Source organism: Sorex fumeus, unplaced genomic scaffold (genome assembly GCF_029834395.1).
Source record: "Sorex fumeus unplaced genomic scaffold, SorFum_2.1 ptg000015l, whole genome shotgun sequence".
Classification (NCBI taxonomy): Eukaryota; Metazoa; Chordata; class Mammalia; order Eulipotyphla; family Soricidae; genus Sorex; species Sorex fumeus.
The window spans coordinates 4,982,965-4,997,006 of NW_026606072.1; the positions used below are offsets into that span (position 1 = coordinate 4,982,965).

The 14,042-nt window shown below is 40.5% G+C and overlaps 1 protein-coding gene across 2 annotated transcripts in view; it reads left to right on the forward strand.

The window, feature by feature from the left end:
• The window catches only part of WDR70 (WD repeat domain 70), a 308,613-nt gene that overhangs the window by 36,715 nt on the left and 257,856 nt on the right, over positions 1 to 14,042 (forward strand). The window lies entirely within an intron of this gene.

Consider the following 14,042-nt stretch of genomic DNA (forward strand, 5'->3'; position numbering starts at 1 on the left):
ATAGTCATTTGTAAGCTCCCTGTTAGGAAGACTTTTGTATCAGTTTCTCATAGGGCCCTTTCTGCCTTTGAGCACTATTGTTTATTTTGTTCAGCAAACATTTTGTACACAAGTGGTATAAATGACATGGGTATTATGAGTTTTCTTTTTCTTTCTGGTTTTAATGCCACACCCAGCGATTCTCAGAGTTTGCTCCTGGCAGTGTATGGGGAGGGGACCATATGCAGTGTTGGGGGTCAAACCCATGTCAGCTGTATGAAAGGTGAATGCCTAAGCCACTGTACTGTATCTCTGGCCCAGCATTTTTTTTTTAAATTTTATTCAGTCACTGTGAGTCATGTTTGGGTTACAATCATACAATGATCAAACACCCGTTCCTCCACCAGTGCACATTCCCCACCACAAATATCCCCTGTAAACCTCCCACCCCTTCTTTCCTCCCCTCCCCCTGCCTCCATGGCAGACAATATTCCCCATACTCTCTCTCTACTTTTGGGCATTATGGTTTGGCCCAGCATTTTCTTTAATCACAATAGTAACTGACAAATGGCTTGAATTTCATAGGATTACTAATTTCTGAGAAATTTCATGAAGACTTTGAGATTTTTCTTTATTGTTTTATAAAATCATCCATATTTTGATTTTTTTTAAAACTTGACTTTATTTTTGGGACCACATCTGGCTGTACTATGTATTATGCCCCTACCACCTCCAGCCATACTCAGGGCTTGCCCCTGGCCCTACTTAGGGATCACTCCTGGCAGTACTTGGGGGACCATGTTGGGATGCTGGGGATTGAAAGCAGGTCAGCTGTGTGTAAGACAAGTGCTTTACCCACTGTACTATCTTGCCAGCCCTCAAACTGGCCATATATATATATATACACATATATATATATCACTATGAGATACAGTTACAAGTTTTCATGTTTGAGTTATAATCACACAGTGATCAAACACCCATCCCTCCACCAGTGCACATTTCCCACCACCAATGTCCCCTGTCCCTGGTATATCCCTGCTTTCTCACCGTCCTCTGCGTTCATGGCAGTTTCCCCCATACTCTCTCTCTACTTTTGAGCATTATGGTTTGCAATACAGATACTGAAATGTTATCATGTTTGGTCCTTTATCTACTTTCAGCACACATCTTCCAACCCGACCGGTTCCTGAAGCCATCATTGTCCTAGTAATTCCTTCTCTATTCCAGCTGCCTTCTCCCCCAGCTCATGAGACAGGCTTCCAACTATGGGGCAATATTCCTGCAAACCGGCCATATTTTTAATCCTGCCAGTCAGTCTTGTAAAGCCATAAAGTCATGTTACGCTCTAATAAATTTTAGTTGAAAAAATTACCTGATGATTTCCATAAAATGAGACTTGATTGGTTCTTTGTGGATTCCAAATTTAGTGTATTTTAAGATTTGGTTCAGTTATGACTTAAATTTTGTTAAGGTTTAAATAAACTTCCATTTAACATTTTAAATCTCATTTTAAGACATTTCTTTACTTTTTAAGCCATATCCAGCTGTGCTTGGGGCTTGCTCCTGGCTCTGTGCTCAGGGATCACTTCTGGCAGTTCTCGTGGGACCACCTACAGCCCTAGGAATTGAACTGGGCACTTAATCCCTCTACTCTCTCTCTGCCCCATTATGTTTATCTATTTGGTTTCTGTGCCACACCCAGCAGTGTTTAGGGATTACTCCTGGCTTTTGCACTGAGGAATCACTCTGGGCGGACTCAGAGGGCTATAAAGGATGCCGGGAAAAGAACCTCGGTCTGCTATGTGCAAGGCAAATGCCCTACCTGCTGTACTCTCTCCAGTACCAGTTCCTTTGTTGTTGGTTTTTTTTATTGGGGCCAGGAACCAACCCCAGGCACGTGCATTGTGCTTGAGGTGTTGAGCCCTCACTTGTTTCATCCCCCATCACCTTTCTGAGGGTACTTTGAATTGCAGTAATTTAATTAAAAAATTTTGGAGTGTGTGTGTTTACTTGGGGCCATACCCAAGTGGTACGCGGGTATTACTCCTGAATCTGTGATTGGGGTTTGCTCCTGGCAGTGTTGGGAGACCCTATGGTACTGGAGATGGAGCTAGGGCCTCCCGCATGGAAAGGAAGTGCTCAGTTCTTGAATTGTCTCTCCAGACTGAAATGCAATAATTTTAAATTTTGGTGAAGTTCAGTTATTTTATCCCCTTCTGTTGCTGCTTGTGCTTTTGGTGTCAGATCTTAGCAGCCTAATCCAAGGTCATGGGTATTTATGTCTGTATTTTTTCTAAGGATTTAGTGGTTTTAGTTCTTAATAACTTCAGTTTAATTTTGTTTATGATTTAATGCTCTTTTTTGGGGACAGATGGGGGAGGAAACAGTGCTTGCAGTGCTTGGGAATCAAACCCAGGACCTTACACATGCAATACTCCTGAACATTTTTACCCTGGCCTTTGATATAGGATTCTTTATTCTCTCTCTCTCTCTCTCTCTCTCTCTCTTTTTTTTTTTTAGGTGGAGGGTGGTGGTGGTGGTGGTGGTGGTGGGGATAATGGTGGTGGTGGTGGTAGCGTAGTTATTGTTGGTGGTGGGTGGGGGGGGACATTAGAACTTTTATTTGAAATTTTCTGTACTTCTTGTACTGAATGTTTGCTTCCTCCTCCAGATTAGAGATGTTTTGAGCAACTACATAAAAAAAAAAATTTTTTTTTCTTAAGTGTTGGTCCTTTTCTCTCTTTATCTGGGATTCTTTTGATTTTTTTTTTCTTTTTGGGTCACACCCGACGAGGTACAGGGGTTACTCCTGGCTCTGCACTCAGGAATTACTCCTGGTGGTGCCTGGGGGACCAAATGGGATGCTGGGAATTGAACCCGGGTCAGCCACGTGCAAATGCGTGCAAACGCCCTACCTGCTGTGCTACTGCTCCAAACCCCTTCTTTAATTATTTTAATTTTTTTTTTTGAATTGAATCACAGTGAGATACACAGTAACAAAATTGTTCATGGTTGGGTTTCAGTTATATAATGTTCCAACACCCATCCCTTCCCCAGTATACATTTCCTACTCTGGGACTCCTTTAATATGAATGTTATTCCTTTTGATCTTGTCCTTGAGATGACTTAGGGTATCATCATCCTAAATTTTTCCCCTCCCCCCTTATCTTTCCTTCCTTTTTGTTAATTGTTTGCAGTAATCAGGGGTCACACACATCCTGGGTGTGGTGCTTGCACACTTGGTTGTGGTGCTTTCTGCGGGGGTTGTACACTTTAAATTTACACCCATGCTCGCAGGGCATCATCCTGATTTTTTTTTTTTGGGTCACACCTGGTGATGCACAGGGGTTACTCCTGGCTCTGCACTCAGGAATTATCCCTGGCGGTGCTCAGGGGACCATATGGGATGGGATGCCGGGAATCAAATCCGGGTCGGCCACGTGCAAGGCAAACACCCTACCTGCTGTGCTATCGCTCCAGCCCCATCATCATCCTGATTTAGTTATGCTCACACCCAGTATGTGGCTGTGCTCACTGGGGTGCAGTGGTCATTGGTGCTCATACATGTGCTTGCTGGTAGTCACACTTTTGGTTTTAGTCCTCATGCATGTTTAGCTGTGGTGCTCAGACACATCTTGTGTGTGCTGAAGATCACACAATCTGTTGTGCTGGAGGTTCCAGACAGCAGAACTGCTGAGACCATGCTCAGTGCAGATGATAGTACCAGCCTCAGATTCATCGTCTCCTGCTTGTAAAACATCTGCCCAGTCACTCCTGGGCCCTCGTAAATCTCTCTTTTAAATTTTTGTTTTCATTTTGTGGCTCTATCTGGATGAGCACTTGTACTTTGCTTTGTCTTCCAACTTACTTGTTTACTCTTTTATTTAGACTGCTGTTTGTCTCTGTGTTGTACTTTTTAGTTTCATTATTATATTCTGCATGTCTATGATTTTGGCTAGTCTTTTCCTTAACCTTTTGAATTTCATCCATTCTCACAAGATTGGTGAACATCTTTAAATCCCTTGCTCAAACTTCTCTCTCTTCCCTCCCTCCCTCCCTCCCTCCCTCCTTCCCTCCTCTCTTCTCTCCCTTTACTTTCTTCCTCCCCCTATTTCCTATTTTGGATCATACCTGGCTGTACTCAAGACTTGCTACAGCTTCTATGCTCCCATACCACTCCTGGCAGGACTCAGGGGACCATATGGGGTGTCCAGGATCGAACTCAAATCAACCATGTGCAAACCTGCTGTACTGTCATTCTGGTTCCAATAATTGCTATCATTTGTTTCTTTAGGTTCTTTCCCCAAAATTTATTTATTTATTTATTTATTTTTGCTGGGTTAAGTGCTGTTCTCTTACTCGTTTTGCCCAGTTCTCTGTATTTAATTCTGTATTTTTTTTTTAAAGAAATGTTTATTTCAGTGGTATACTCAGGGGTTACTTACTTCTGGTGGTGCACGGCGGATGCCAGGGATCAAACCTGGGTCTGCTGCATGCAAGGCAAATGCCCTACCTGTGCTGTACCATCACTCTGGTCCCTTTAATTCTGTTTTAGGCAATGCCTGTACCTTTTCTAGTACTGAGAATACTGGCGCTGCTCTATTCTTAGGACAGAATCCAGGAGCACTACTGAGATGCTCAAGGTTGGTCGAGACTGTACCCCCTGCCTGCTGTGCTGGGGCACCACTTTGGGTAGGACTTTCAGAGCTGCCAGGCAGTGGCTCATTGTCCGTGTTGGCCGTGTCTCTGGGCTCAAAGATCCTCTGTGTTGGGGCTGTACTTACATGGCTTGTAACTGCCCAGAGTTGCTATTCGTTGTGTGCGTCTAGGTTGCCTGCAGTGTTGGTGCTCTCTGGGCCAGCTCCAGACTGCAGTGCCTATAGCAGTATTGGTTCTGTCAGGGTGCCTGGCTGCAGGATGCTGGCCCTCAGCATGACTCCTTTATATTTGTATTTATTGGTATTATGGATTTTAAAAATAATATAATTTCTGACAGATGTATATAATCTATCCTTTTTTTGATAGATTTTGCACAAATATAAATTGCTTAACAGTGTACTCTTAGGTCATATTACGAAGACGTATTCTTTAAGATTTGCAGTTTGCAATAGGGCATTAATGGTTTGAAGGTAATTTAGAGGTGTTTTGGGAATACGGTTAATTAAAGAATTGAAACCAGCTGTGAGAATTAGCTAGGAAATTGTTTTTACTTCCTGTAATATTTTAGGTATGTAACTTTACATTTTTAAGGAATAGTTTAACCATTTGATAAATGATTTGTTTTGAAGGGCACCTAAAGTTTTTTAGGGCACTAAGTGTTGAGACTTAGTATTATATATTTCTTAATTATTTTTGTTTGCTTATGTGGGTTCTATTTCTTACATTTGTAAAAGATTTGGTAAAACACATAACATTAAATTTACAGTCATGACTATATTTAAATGTACAATTAAATTGTGTTACATTATTGTATAGTCAATCTCTAGAATGTTTTTATCTTGCAAGGCAGAAACTTTATACTTTATTTCTCCATTTATGCATCTCTCGTGACCTGAATTTGACTAGCTGAGTAGTACTATGAGTGTCCCTCTGTTTTTAAATAGAGACCATTCCCAGTAGAACTTGACTGGACTGTGGTGGGCCTGGGCCACTCTTGGCTGTTTTCAGCATGGTGGTATAGGTCTTACCCAGCCAGGCACTACTTGAATTGTCTCCTTGTCCTGTAGTAATTTATCTTTTGTGACTTCCTTATTTCACGTAATTTTCTTCAGCTTATTCATATTTCAGGCAGAATCTCTATTTTGTATAGCTGTTGTCCATTGACAGATCTTTGGGTTGCTTCTACCTTTTTGATTATTGTGTGAAGGTCCTTTGCCCATTATTATTTTGTCCCTTCTGTCCTCACTTCCTTTTACTGTTGTTGAGATGCCTGGGGTTTGTACTAGCACCTTCCATTCTATAGGTTGCCTTTTTCACTGTAGATTACGTCTTTTGATGCACACAATACTTTCATCTTTTTTAAAAACTCAGATCTTGCTATGTTACTGTATATCACTCTTTTAATTCTAGTGAAAGAAAAATATTTGTACTTCAAAAAGTGTCAAGACTTGTATTTCCTATGTGTCCTCTACATTTACCCAGAAAACTTCAATTTACTTTTTCAAAGCTATTTCAGACATTTCTATTTTTGTGGGGGTGGGGGGATCCATACATGGCAATGCTCAGAGATCACTCCTAGTTCTGTCCTCAGGAGTTACTCCTGGTGGTGCTCAGTGAATTGAATTTGGGTTGGCCGTGGGCAAGGCAAGTGCCTTAACCATTGCACCATCTCTCTGGCCCCTCAAATGTTTCTTTAATATGATCTTTTCGTTAGTTCTGTTTCCCTGCCCAGAACAGAAATGTGCCTGTTCCCCCTAGAGTTGTCTGTGCACTTGAAATGTTTTAGTTTGCTGGTTTACCTATCTGTTTTTGCTTTATTGAACTGTCAGTTCCTTGAGAATGAAACTTTGTGATTGGCTTTTTATGCTTTTGTTCTTATTTTTGGTGGGGGGCTCTCCCCAGGTCTGGGGGGCCACAGGTCTATCCAGGGAAGTGCTTGTGAGGCTGTCTGGTACGGGGATTGGATCTGAGGCATTGCACATGCCATACATCTGCTCCAGTCTTTTGAGTTATCTTCCTAGCCCCTGGTCTGTATTTTTTTTTGTGATATATACATGTTTAATTTTTTTTTTCATTTTTATTAGAGAGATACCATGAGGTACAGTTGTAGACTTACAAATTTTGTGCTTGGGTTTCAATTATATAACGATCAAATACCCATCCCTCCACAAGTCCCATTTCCTACCACCATGGATCCCAGTATCCCTCCCATCCCCCAACCTCCCCCATCCCACCCTGTCTCTGTGGCAGCGCATTCCCGTTTGTTCTCTCTCTCCTTTTGGGTGTTGTGGTTTGCAAAAGAGACATTGAGTGGCAATCATGTTTGGTCTATAGTCTACTTTCAGCATGCTTCTCCCATCCTGGAAGGATGCTCCCAACACCCTTTATTTGGTGCTCCCTTCTCTACCTGAGCTGCCTTTTCCCCTAGTATGTGTGGCTGGCCTCCAGGCCATGGAGCAAACTTCCTGGCACTAATCTTGGCCACTCTTGGGTGTTAGTCTCCTATTTTGTTACTTTATGTTCCCCGGATGAATGCAATCTATGTCTATCCCTCTCTTTCTGAGCTATTTCGCTTAACATGATACTTTCCATGTAGCACCACTTGTATGTAAATTTCATGACTTCATCTTTTCTAACAGCTACAGAGTACTCCATTGTGTAGATGTACCAAAGTTTCTTTAACCAGTCATCTGTTCTCGGGCACTCAGGTTTTTTCCAGATTCTGGCTATTGTAAAGAGTGCTGCAATGAACAAACAAGTGCAAATGTCACTTCGACTATACATTTTTGCCTCTCTGGGATATATTCCCAGGAGTGGTATTGCTGGGTCAAATGGGAGCTCAATTTCTAATTTTTTGAGAATCGTCCATACTGTTTTCCAAAAGGGCTGAACCAGTCGGCATTCCCACCAGCAGTGAAGGAGGGTCCCTTTCTTGCCACATCCACGCCAGCACTGGTCTGTATTTTTTTAAATCTTTAATCTAATCTCAGTTCCTGATATGTGGCATGTTCCTACTCACTAAATGTGAGTGAATGAATACATGAATTAATTTTAAGTCAGCCCCATTGGATCTCCAGAGGTTTGCTAGAATAGGGCTCTTAATTCTGATTTCCTGGTACGGTACTGTTAACTCTTTCCCTTCCATGGTTTCTGGGAGAGAGTTGCACTTGTCTTCAAGCTTGTGATTGGTATACCCATCATCTCTTCCCAGCTCCCAGATACTTTGTGACATTTCTTGATTAAGGCAGGCTTTTTATTAAGGCTTATAGGGTTATCCAGATACAACTCTAAACCTGCGACAATTTTACACTGGAAAGATTCTTTTCTGATTTGCAAGTATTTTGTAAACATTGTAAGTATGTGGGTCAGATGGAATTGCTCCTGTTATTCCAGTTATGTTTGCTATCATTTTAGTTATTGGGGGTGGACCAAAGAGCCTGGGAAATAATCCTTTGCTTGGCATTTCAAACCAAACCCAAACAAAAGCTGGTATCTTTCCCCCTCTTCCATTAAGACTGTAGCTCTTGTTATGAATTCTGGTAATAAAGGACTTCATTGAAGTCTCCTAGTTTATGACGTTCTCTGGCAGGAATATTTTGAAAATATTTTTACTGTTACAGCAAATTTCACACTAAGCCATATTTCAAAAAGTCATTAGTAAAGATCTGGAAAAAGAACAGTCACCATCAACTGATATGTACGAAAAGATGGATTGCTACTATTTTAGATGATTTAGTTGTGCCAATTATATGAGCTTTTCATGAGTTATGCCCTAGATTATTTCCAGTAAAACTTGGATTTTAAATATAAACAATATTTATTTAAACATTTAATTCACTCCTAATGTAAATACTAAGTTGTTCTGTGTTTTTGTACGTTTTATTATTTCTTAAAAATTTTAAATGTCATAATTGGCTATATATAGATGCATTCTGTATTGAAGTCAATGAAGTGATTTTTTTCTTCCTTTTGGTGACAGTGTTTCTGTTTCCTGAGTGATTTAAAAATAAGTACTTATGAAAAGAGATGCAGGCTTGTGATAGATTCTTCACCAAGTGAAACATTTGAACTGTTTCTCCTGGTTCCTTTAAGAGTGCTTAGCTTCTTAAACTTATTTTTAAAAAGTACATGAATTATTTTTAGAAAGTAGAAAAGTTTATTGGAAGAAGGAGAAAGAAACTGGAACTCCCCCTATTGTGGGCAACTTAGTATAGGACTAACTTTATGCATGAAATTTTATTGCTTATAAATAGTCAACAGTGAAGGGAATAGTGGACTCACCTAATTAAATATAGGGGTAATCCAGAATTCATTTATTTGATTTTTAGATTACTTTGGACTATCTATTGGGATGTTGGTATCTCTGAAGTAGATATATGTAGTACGTCCCAGAGCATAGTAAAACATACTGAAATGTTTATACTGAAATGTTTTTGTCTTGAAATAAACACAAACTACAGCAGTTTCTTTATTTGGGCAGTGGGGGAAGGAAGTCCAAACCTGATGTTTCTTGGGAGACCTCACAGTGCTGTGGCTTGACCCCAAGTGTCCTACATATGAAGTGTTAACTCCAGTCCTTTGTGCCATCTCCTCGGGCTTTCCAGCAGATTTTTATATTTTTATTTTTGGGGGGCCAGAGAGATAGTACATTAGGTAGAGTGCTTGCCTTGTATATGGCTGACTGAGATTTGGTCCTTTGCACCCATATGGTTCCTTGGGCCCTGCCAGGAGTGATCCTTGAGCACAGGGCCAGGAATAAGCCTTGAGCACCGCTTGATTGAACCTCCCCAATTTTTTTCTTCTGGTAGTGTTAATGTCGACCACCCCACTCCCCTCAGCCCTCTGTTTTACTCCCTTGCCATTGATGGCCTTGTTCTTTTTTTTTTTTTTTTTTTGCTTTTTGGGTCACACCCAGCGATGCTCAGGGGTTACTCCTGGTTCATGCACTCAGGAATCACTCCTGGCAGTGCTCAGGGGACCATATGGAATGCTGGGAATTGAACATTGAACCTGGGTCGGCCATGTGCAAGGCAAATGCCCTACCCACTGTGCTATTGCTCCAGCCTGTTCTTTTGTCAGAGTGCAAGATTTGTTTTTATTCACTCTTGTCCATCCATTACATTTTTCTTTATATATCACATTTGAGTGAGCTCATCTGATATTTTGTCCTTCCTCCAACCTTCTGTGCTTAATATGAAACCCACTAGTTTAATCCAAGAGGTTACAAAAGGCCAGATTTCATCTTTCTTAGTGCTGAAGTTGTATGCCATTGTGTGTATACCTACCACTGTTACTTTACTCATCTGTTGTTGGGCATCTGAATTGTTTCTGGCTCTTGGCTATTTTAAACGCACTGCAGAGAAAAGAGGTGTACTCATATCTTTTTAAATTAATTGCTTCCAGTTGTTCTTTAGGTGACTGTGATATGTGTTCCTGTCCAGTGCCTTCTTGACTCATAGTTGATCTGTGGGGGCAAGGACTATAATAACCTTTCAGATGTAAACATTCTAAAATCAAACTGCTTTTGCTTCTCTCTACATTATAATTTTAAATTTGATTTTACTCTGAGATACGATAATTTTGTGTTAAAGGTTTTTATTTTTTTGATGAATTTCTATTATTTATGACTCTTAGTCACTCGACTGCTCTGGTGAATAGTTCTTTTGTTTTGGGACTAAATCTGGCATTACTCAGGGATTACTCTTGGCTTGGTATTCAGGGATCACTCCTGTTGTGGCTTGAGGTTCTTATGGGGTTCCAGGGATAGAACCTGAGCCAGCTGCCTGCATGGCAAGGGCTCTACCCCACTGTACTATGGCTCCAATTCTTAACTGCTCTTTTTTTTTTGGTCATAAAATTAATGTTTGAAAGTAAATTATTATGACCTAATCATGATGGTCAAGGAGACATTTGTCCATTAATTTACTTCAGATACTTTTGTGTCTGCCTCACACCAACAGTTTTTTGTACTGGGGATCCAGTTTCTGTCTCTATATCTTTAACAATATGGATACTTTTTTTCCCCCCTGCTTTTTGGGTCACACCCGGAGATGCACAGGGGATACTCCTGACTCTGCACTCAGGGATTACTCTTGGTAGACCATACAGGATGCTGGGAATCTAACCCCGGTTGGCCGCATGGAAGGCAAATGCCCTACCCGCTGTGCTATCACTCCAGTCCCGGATACATATTTATAGTCTTTGAGAATTGACCATTTTGCAGTTTGTTTTGGGAATGGTGGTGGTGGGGAGACAGATCAGAAACTATAATGCAGTGTGATATGTGCTGAAATGAAGAGAGGAAGAGGTTGTGGAGTGATGAGAACCAGGAATTAACCTAGGGTTTGACATAGGGAAATACTTCGAGGAGGTGGTGTGAAAGACCAGTAAGAACTTGCTAGAGAGGTTCTTTCTAGGAAGAGCAAGCTGGAAGTAGACAGTGTTAATTTCACCAGAGATCTGAAGTAAGCCTTGAAATAAATGGTTGTTGCAAACTATTGAGTGCTAAACTGGTAGGTGCCTTTATCCTCTGTTTGCAAATAAGGAAATAGAATCATATCTGTCTTGATTATCTTGAGGCTGAAAGAGAATCAGTGAGTGACAGAAGTAGATTATAAAACCCTTAGTCTGTGTGACCCAGAGTTTGACTACTGGAACTACAATCCCCCAAAGAAATATTCTACAAAAATCAAAGTCCTCCCCAAAGCTTAAGCCTTTCTCACTTTTTCTAGATTCTTTTTCCCCAGGAATGAACGGTTTTGAGGTGGAGGAAATGGTTAAATAGTTACCATGTTGCTGAAAGTTTGGGTGTGCAGGTTAAATTTGAAAAGTGTCCAGGAGAATTTATAATGGTTTGTATGTTTATTCAAGAAATCATAATTAAGAATCTCTTTAGGTGCCAAGAACTATCCTTTGCAATAGGAATAAAGTACATAAGTGGTTAAAATAGTTAAAAAAATCAAAATATGAAATAAAAAAGTGGAGAAAGGGTGAAAGAAGAGACCCTGAATAAAAGCTCACATGTGAAAAAGCTTGATTGCAAAATAAGAAAAAAAATCAGTGATACAATTCACAATAGCCAAAATCTGGGAACAACCCAAGTGCCCTAGAACAGATGACTAGTTAAAGAAACTTTGGTACATCTACACAATGGAATACTATGCAGCTGTTAGGAGAGATGAAATTTGCCTATAAGTGGATAGACATGGAGAGTATCATGCTGAGTGAAATGAGTCAGAAAGAGAGGGACAGACATAGAAGGACTGCACTAATTTGTAGAGTATAAAATAACATAACATGAGGCTGACACTCAAGTACAGTAGATGCAAGGGCTAGGAGGATTGCCCCATAGCTGGAAGCTTGCCTCAAGAGCAGAGGCGAGATAGCAGATGGAATAGAGAAGGGATCACTAAGAAAATGATAGCTGGAGGAATCAGTAGGGATGGGAGATGTGTGCCCAAAGTAGATAATGGACCAAACATGATGACCTCTCAGTGTCTGTATTGCAAACCATCATGACCAAAAGTAGAGAGAAAATATGAGGAATATCGTCTGCCATGGAGGCAGGGGGAGGGTGCGAAAGGGGGAGTATACTGGGGAGTTTGTGGTGGGAATGTTCACTGGTGGAGGGATGGATGTTTGATCATTGTGTGATTGTAACCCAAACATGAAAGCTTGTGACTATCTCATGGTGATTCAATAAAATTAAAAAAAAGTCAGTGATACAGCAGTAAATATAGGGAAATCAGTTATGTGTTTATTTTTTTAAAATATACTGAATTTTATTCATACTATTTTATTTTCAAATAAACATTTAAAAAAATTTTTTTAATCACCAGGAGTTACAGTTGTTCATCAGTAAGTTTCAGGCATACAGTGTTCCAACACTGGTGTCTATTTCACCAGTGTCTGCTTTTTCCCTCCCACCCCAGATTCTGCCTCTAGCTCAAGCAGTCCCTCCACCCCGCCACTGTCCTACAGTTCCCTTCCCTAACCTAACTCCCCACCCTGCCCCAGTGGCAGTTTCCTACTGAAGAACAGTTCTGCTCTTCATTTGTGTTGCCTTTGTAGTTTTGTTACACCCTTACAAAGTTTCTTTATATCCTACATGAGAGAGATCATTCTGTTTCTGTCTCTCTCCCTTGTACTCATTTTACTCAATACGGTACTCTCCAGATTCATCCACTTAACAGCAAATTTTATCTTTGCTTACTGACAAGTAGTATCCCGTTGTATATTTGTAATGTAGTTTCTTTGTCTAGTCATCTGTTTGTGGGCATTTGGGTTGTTTCCAGGATTTGGCAATTGTGAATAGTGCTGCAGTGAACATAGGAGTGCAGATGTCTTTTTGGCGTTATGCTTTTGGATCCTTGGGGTACATTCCGAAGAGTAGGATTGCTGGGTTGTATGGACGCTCAATTGCGAGTTTTTTGAGTAATGACCCAATTGACTTCCAAAAAGGCTGGACCAGTCAACATTCCCACATGTGAATAAGGGTTCCCTTTCCACATATCCTCACTAATACCAGTTGTTCTTTTTGAGGTGTGCCAATCTCTCTGATGTGAGGGGTTATCTCATTGTTATTTTGATTTGCATTTCCATGATGATTAGTGATATAGAGCATTTTTTCATATGCCTTTTGGCCATTCGTATTTCTTTGAGGAAATTTTTGTTCATCTCTTCTCCCCATTTTTTTTGATGGGGTTAGATTTTTTTTCTTGTAGAGTTCTACCAGTGCTTTATACATTTTGGACATTAACCCTTTTTTGGATTAGTGGTAGGCAAAATTTTTTTCCCGATCTATGGGCTGTCTTTGTATACTGATCATTGTTTCTTTTCTCTTTTTTTTTTTTTTTTTTGGGTCACACTCAGCGATGCACAAGGGTCACTCCTGGCTCATGCAGTCAGGAATTACTCTCGGCGGTGCTGGGGGTGGGGGAACCACATCGGATGCTGGGGATCAAACCTGAGTAGGCTACATGCAAGGCAAATGCCCTACCCACTGTGCTATCGCTCCAGCCCCTCATTGTTTCTTTTGAGGAGCTGAAGCTTCTTTATTTAATGTAATCCCATTTGTTTATAATTGTTTCCACTTGCTTGGTCAGTGGCATTTCATCTTTAAAGATTCCTCTAGCTTTAGTGTCGTGGAAAGTTCTGCCTAATTTTCCTCTGTGTACCTCATGGATTCCAGTTTGATATTAAGGTCTTTGTTTCACTTGGATTTGACTTTTGTGTATGGTATTAGAAAGAGGTCAGAGTTCTTTTTTTTTTTCTTCCTATGGCTGACAAATTTTCTTAGCACCATTTGTTGACAAGACTTTTGTTGCTGCACTTCGTATTTTTTGCTTCTTTATCAATTTTAACCAACTATATAACTGTGAGTCTGTCTCTGGATTTTCTGT